A 7,296-nucleotide genomic window follows, 5' to 3' on the forward strand; every position below is an offset into this window, starting at 1 on the left:
TGTTCTTCATCCCTCTGCTTTTGTGCTGTGCCTTATCCTCAGCCTCAGTCATGTGCTTTTGTTTCCATTCTTCTACAACGCCTTGTTGATATTCAGGTCCTTCAAAGAGCTCCTAATACAGCTATCTCCCTCTTCCTCTGCTCCCCATCTTCCCTTCACCCTGGGAGAGTTGTCTGCTGATAGCATGCTCCTATTGAGCTGATAGCAGTGGTGCTCAAACATTTGGCCCTGTGGGCCAAATAAGTGGCACAGGGCTGGTCCCATGCACCAGATAGGACCCTGCATCCCAGGATCAGGCCTGGGCACCCGGATCTGCCTTGTGCTGCCTTTACCTAGCCCCCCATGCATGTGCTGGGGCCCTGGGACCACACCACCTTTGCCCAATCCTGCATGCTGGCATCAGGGCTTTGGGACCCTGAATTGCCTCTGCCCAGACCTGCATGCTGGGATTGGGACCCTGGGAGCTTGTGTCATCTTTACTCAGACCCACATGCTGGGATTGGGCCCCCAGGAGCCTGTGCCACCCCTGCCTGGTCCTACGTGCTGGGATCGGGCTGCACACTGGATCTAGTGTGAAGGGTCACAGCTTGCAGGGCTCCCCATGGACCTGGGGGAGCTCCATGGGCCAGATAACAAGGTGGCAGAAGCCAACACTATGCTCTTATTGCAAAAAACAACACCAGCAGCAGCCTGGGTTGTATTATCAGGAGTGTCGCTTGCAAATCCAGGAAAGTGATTGTTCCACTGTATTTGGCACCAGTGAGGCCTTACCTGTCCAGTTTTGGGTTTTAAGCTTCAAGAAAGATATGGAAAGATTGGAATGCATCCAGTGGAGAGCAACAGAAAGGGTTAGGTGCTTTGGAGGCATGACTTGTGAGGAAAGAGCTAGGGTTACTTAGTCAGGAGAAGAGAAGACCGAGCAGGGATTTGGTAACTGTTTTCAAATCCCTGAAGGGCGATTACAGACAGGTTGGAGATGGATTGTTCTGTGGCTGTAGGGAGCAGGATTAGGAGCAATGGCCTCAAACTGCAGCAGGGGAAATTTAGGTTGGAGATTAGGAAGAATTTTTGACTGTGACCAAGGTCAAGCATTGGAACAGGCTGCCCGGAGAGGTTGTAGACTTGCCATCCCTGGAAATTTTCAAGAGCGGGTTAGACAGGCACATGGCTGGGATGGTTCAGTCAGGGATGATCTTGCCCTGAACTGTGGGTTGAAGTAGATGGGACCTCCTGAGGTCCCTCTCAGCCCTGCTTCCCTACAATTATAATATATTCTCTCTCGGTACCTGCCAGCTCTCTACCATTGCTGGCCCGCTGGACATCTCAAGAAACCTCACCTACCAACTCCTTGAGCTTTTGGGATCTGCTCCTGCAAAGTCCCTTATCCCTGTTCCACTGATTGCTCTTGCTCCTCCCTTTTCTCAGAGCAGTGAACTCTAGTTCAGCGATCGCTTTTGCTGGGAGAGTCTCAGCTGGTTCCTTCCTGTTCCTCTGAATCGAATCTAAAATAACTGCTCCCCCAGTAACTTCTTTGAGCTTTGAAACTAAAAGTTTCCCCCGGTGCGTTCCGAGAATGGGATGGGCTGTGTCTGTCCTGCCTTACTGCTTTGCCAGCTCCTTTCTGGGTGCCTACAGTCACCAAGCACCAGCGTGTCTTCCTCTGCCTGGCACCCAGGGAGCTTTCTTGGCAGGTTCTCTGCGAATTCCAGAGCTCCAGGAACTGTTCTGAGCCGTGCAGGCAGAGCCCCCTTGGCTTGGGTGAAAACCGGGAAGCGCGGGAGGGGTGCCCCCAGTTGGAGCATCTCCTGCAGCTGCTGGTTTCTGGCAGCCTGAGCCTATGCTGACATGACCATGCCACCTGCAAAGGCAAAGTGAACGTGCCACTGCCCTGACCTGGAGAGGAGGAGGATGAAGGAAGAAGTGGGGTGTACTTGGAGCCGTACCACTGGTCTTGGGGAGACAGCATCTCTCAGCTCCAACAGAAAGGGAGGGTGACGCTGCACCCAGCGCACTGTAGCACAGGTTCCCACACACAGCAGTGCCCCTCGCACAGTGCCTGTGTGCTGTCCTGGCTCTATGGCCAAGTTCGTAGGGGTGCTAGCAGAGCCTGCGTTCCCCCACCCTGAGCCCAGCTGCAGAAGTGGGGAGAGGTGAAACCAGGAGCCAGTGCGCTCATGCTGGGGAACCTGGTGCCTGGAGCCAGCAGAAACAACTCTGTCCTCCTGGGAAGACCTGGGGTGAGTGCAGCAGGTCAGTGCCATCCCAACGGCCCAGTGGGCAGGGAGGTTCCCTGCTGAATGCAGCTCGTGCGTGGAGCTGTGCTGAATCAGGGCACCACAGACAGCTTGAAGCCTGGAGCCTGCGGCGCTGGAAATGAAGCATGACCAGGAAAAGGCCTTTCCACCCCAGCACAGACAACGGGCTCAAACCAGCCCCAACCCCTTGTCCCAACATCCCCAAATCAAGCAAAGCCCCACCCCCTGCTTACACTCTCACAGGGGCACAAATGCTCCTGAAAGATTTTTCCTCTGCAGAGGGACCAGAGCCAGACTCCCCATCATCCTTCCACGATGGCGCTGCGGCTGGGGCTTGGGCATGGAAGGTGCCCAGATACTACGGTGCTGGGGGCAGTGCGCAGTCTGCAACACTGACCTGGGTTAGACAGAGTTTGGGGGTTGGTGATAGCCAGCTGGGTCGGGATGTAGGGGAACAGTTGTAGGGCTAGGGCAGGACAGAGCAATGAGTGAAAGAGCTGCCCCAAGCAAACACCAGGGGTAATTAACCACCAAAACCAGCTGCTGTACAAAGCCCTGGTCCCCTGCTTGCTTGCTTGCTTAGGTCCCGCTCTCTGCCAGGGCCCTGCTCTCAGTGTGGGGAAGGGCCAGGGGAACTGCCCTGTTCTGGAGGAAGCCGGGCTTTCCTGGGGTGTCAGTGATGGGGAACGCCGCAGGCTGAGCTCAACTGAGGCCCCAGTCTGGCTCCAGGGTGTCTGGCAGGAAGCATGGCCTCATGTTCCTCTCCCTGCAAGCAGCAGGTCACACGCTGAGACGCCCTCCCCACCTCGGCCTCTTGCTGGGTGGAGAGATCTCAGAGAGGGCTGCACTAGTGGCTGCTGCTTGTGGTTTGGTAAAGTTCAAGCATTTTGCTAAAGCCACTGAGACTTGCTTCTGCCCCGGACTGGTGCCATTCCTAGCCTGTGGCATGAGAGCTTTTGCCTTCTGCTCAGGTTCAGAACGATGCCGTATTTGGGGTCAGGAATGAATTTAACCCCCTGGACAGACTGGTGTGGACTGTGGCAGGGTTTGTCTTCCTCTGTAGTGGCGGGGAGTGGCCTCCACCTGCAAGTATGTCGACCACCTTTTACAGCAAGGATGTTGGCTTCCTCAGTCCCCATGCTTTCCCTGCTGCAGGTTCGGGTGTGATGTCTTGTGTTGTGTCAAGATTGACCGTAGTTTTACAAAATGCTTAGGTTCTAGATTTGTCTGGGATGGTTTGGACAGGGCTGATCCTGCCCCAGGCAGGGGGTCGGATTTGATGTGAGCTCTGGAGGTCTCTTCCAGCCCCACTGCTCTGGGATTTCTATGATTTTTCCCTGGCACCTCTGCAGTGTATCCTAGCAAGCACCTTTGGGTCTCTGCAGCAGTGGGACACTGCTAGGGCCCTTGTCCCCTGCTTCACCTGAGGCTGGTTGGAGTGCTTTTGTGCCTGGGAGCTGTGGGTGAGGGCTGCCTGTGCAGTTAAGAGCAGGTCAGATAAACACTTGCCTAGGACGGCTTAGACAGGGATGACCCTGCCCTGAGCAGGAGCTTGGACTGGATGTGACCTCCTGGGGGCCCTGCCAGCCCAGCTAGTAGCTCTGGGCAGGGGCAGCTCCGGGCTATGTCGGGGAGCCTAAAGGCCAAAGTTATTCATCTCAGCCCCTTGGTATTGGCACCTCCTGGGAGCTGAAGCATACAATGGTCCATCATGGTGGGAAAACCCTTCTCTTTCCTGTGGGTTTTCATTGTGGCAGGCTCCCCGCAAGGAATGTCCCACAGTGCTGGCCTAAGCAGCTGTTTCGACATCTGCTTTTGCAGGGGTGCGAGGCTGGCTCATCATGGGCCCTGCATCCTGTGTCCCCAGGCTCTGTGGCTCTGGCCACACTGGCTGCATGTACCAGTGGGCTGGGAACAAACAGGCCTGGAGGGCTCTGAAGACTTGGGACCCAAGGGGCTGAGAGTGCATGGTGCAGAGTGCTGGTATGCTGTGTGTACTCACCCCCACGAGGGGGAAGCAGCCAGGACCATGGAGGGGGACTCAGGGACTATATCCAGATCAGGGATGCTCCTGCACACACTGGGAATGTGGTTGGGGCTGTCATCTTCACCAGTGACTGCTGCCTGACAAACACTGTGTCCTGGCCAAGGGCTCATTCAAAGCTGCCCCTCCACTTCCCCTGCTTGACGTGCATAGAGAGCTGCCAGCCGCCTCCTGAGACGCCTGCACCCTCAGCTGCAGCAGCTGGGGGCCAGGACTGTGGGGCTTGGCTTCCATCACTGCTATGAGCTTGCTGGCTGCTGGAGGGCCACTTCCCCTCCATGGTCCCCCAAACACCCATCCTTTCCGGTTCTGGGAGCTCCTGGTGAACTCTGTTCCCCAGACAGCTCCAGTCCTGTCTCACAGCTGGCTTGAGACCCTGCCGTGTATTACCCGCCCAGTCTCCAGTGTTGAGTTTGTCTGGAGCTGGCGGTGAACCCCAAGCATGCTGTGTCTTGGCCCCTCCCATGCTGCTGCACTGGCTGCTTTCAGCAGCTTTTGCACGGTCTGGCCCCAGCGTGGTTCCCGCAGGCCTGAAGTGTGAATGTGCCCTGCAGCATACCGGGTCCTGTCAGGCTGGGAGGCCTTGAGGTTTCCAGGCACTAGCAGAGCTGCTCCGTCTTGACCTGAGGGTGCACATCCCTCAGCGTAGAGCCAGGAGCTGTGGGCTGGAGTGGGGAGGCAGAGTCCAGAGAAGACTTTTCAAGCCTTGGAGAGCGTGCTTGCTGTCTCTCTCTCTGGGTCCACAGCACAACTCAGCTGCCTTTTTAGATGAAGCTGTGTGACCTGCAGTGTGGAGGGAGCACAGATGGATCCCCAAGAGACCTTCTCAGTGCCCTAGTGAACCATGCCCAGAGCACAAATGACAGCAAGGGGAGCACCTTGTCTGAGCATCTTGCTGTGACTCAGCCACAGGTCACCTCCTCCCTCTGTTCTGCTGGTCATGGGTGAAAAAAACCAGGACAAAAGTCTCCTTGTGCTGTTGGTGGGAGTAGCAGGGCCATGTGCATTGTGCACGTTGGGTCTGGAGCTCAGGGAAGCCTTGGCTGGGAGTGAGACAACTACAGCTGTCACAGCACCAGGGGATTTACTGCAGAGTGGGCAGAGGGTAACCACGTCATTGGCACTAGAGCCAATGGTGGTTTTGGGCTTACAACACAGCCCTTGAACACGTGTTCATCTAGCCCGTAGTCCTGCCTCCAGCAGTGTTCAGAGGAAGGAGAAAGACCACTTTCTTTCTGTCCCCCAGTCACAACACCTTGAAGCATGAGGTCTGCTTTCCATTATTTTAGCTCACATAACCAGGGTATCATTGCTGGCATTGATGTTGTCCCACCTGCTCAAACCCTTAGATGCATTTTTGATGCCATTAAGAGGATATTTTGGAGTAAATCTATTTTCAAAGAGACTGGGAGTCCTGTGCTTAAAGGAGAGACTTTAAAATAACTTGTTAGCACAAGGCCAAGCTCCTTAGCCATCTCTAAGAACACAGACTCAAGAGTCAAGAGCTTTCTCCCAATAGGCAAGATGCTGATGGCCGAGGTCCTCTCTGAACTGTAAACCTCCTGGGTGCAACCCTGGCTCCAGCAAGTCAGTGGACAACCTCTTATTTCAGTGGAGTAAGACAAGGCTTAAAGTTGTCTGGAAGAAATGCCAACCCTGCCAGGGATTGGACATGGGCCCAAGCATAGACACCGACTTTGGTTTTTGCCAGTGGGTGCTTGCAGACATAACCCCTCCCCTCTCCTCCCAGCATTTTAGTTTTAACTCAGCGCATTCCCATGCTGAGCCCCATGCTTGCCCAGAAGAGGCAACAGGTTACTTCAACCCAGCTCTGCAGTGTCTGTAAAGATTGGGCGCTTTAGTGGGGCTTTTTTGGCACCTTTATCTAACAGGTGATTTAATCAACTTTACCTACAAGCATTAAAAAGCCTTGCTGAAGAGCCCTTCTTTACAGGCGCTGCAGAGCCGGTTGAAGTCACGTGCTGCTGCTTCTAGTAAAGCGTGGTTTATTTATTTATTTTTTTAACACCTCAGCTGTGGCTCGTGGATGCTGAGCACCTGCTACTTTTTTCAGTGGGTGCTTGAGCCCCAGAGCATCCACAGAGTCCCAAGGCCCAACCCCACCAGGAAAACAGCTGTGGAGGTCACTGGCTAATGGTGAAATTGCGTTAGTGAGCAATAAACCCAACCGCTTTCTCGGCCCCAGGTATGTGAGGAAGTCTGCTGCAGAGACCTGGCATAATGGCCCTGAGCCCAGTGCCCTGTTGACCACCTTAGTCCATCCCAAATTGTCCAGTGTAGAAGGGTCCCTATGGACCTTTCCCTAGCCTACAGGACATCCTGAGGGCAGGGGCTGGATGCAGGTGTTTGCAGAGCACAAGCAGCAAGGCGAGGAGGGACTCCAGAGGGGGCTGGGGGAAGCAGGTAGGATTCAGATGTAGCAGTTCAGAAGGGCTGTTGGGAAACCCCGATCCGAGCTGTCATGGGCAGCCCTTACACAGACCCCAGTCTTGGACCCACTGACCTGCTCCAGCTTGCACGCGGGGAGGGGTTCCCCTCTGCCAGAACCTGGCTGCTCAGCTGGTTGGGGACCTTGGCCATCTCCAGCTTGAATCTGGCCATTTTACTCTCCTCTGGTTTTGTACTCTGGATGAAACAGGCCTGCACCCCCCACCCCGCCATGTGTCTAGAGACAGCAATCATTTCCCCACTCCACCTGTCTCTAGGCTAAACAAGACACTCTGGTCTCACCTCCTCTTGCACAGGCAAGCCACTCCCCACCCTTTTCTGTGCCTCGTTTCAACTCACCAGTCTTGAACACGCGGGACCAGCATGGCGTATAGCATCCCAGCCCCTTGTACTGTGGCACTGAAGCTTCCCTACCCCTCTTGGACATACCGTAGCTGATGCCTCCTACGATTGCATTGGCCTTCTTCATGCTGGCATCACAGTGGTGGCTCAGCATCATCCTGCGCTTTCAGCTGGTTCTGGCAGGCC

The 7,296-nt window shown here is 55.2% G+C and overlaps 1 protein-coding gene across 1 annotated transcript in view; it reads left to right on the forward strand.

Moving 5' to 3' along the window:
- FCER1G (Fc fragment of IgE receptor Ig) overlaps positions 1 to 7,296 on the forward strand; it is a 26,502-nt gene that overhangs the window by 8,424 nt on the left and 10,782 nt on the right. The window lies entirely within an intron of this gene.

This window comes from Alligator sinensis, unplaced genomic scaffold, assembly GCF_000455745.1.
Source record: "Alligator sinensis unplaced genomic scaffold, ASM45574v1 scaffold1361_1, whole genome shotgun sequence".
Lineage (NCBI taxonomy): Eukaryota > Metazoa > Chordata > Crocodylia > Alligatoridae > Alligator > Alligator sinensis.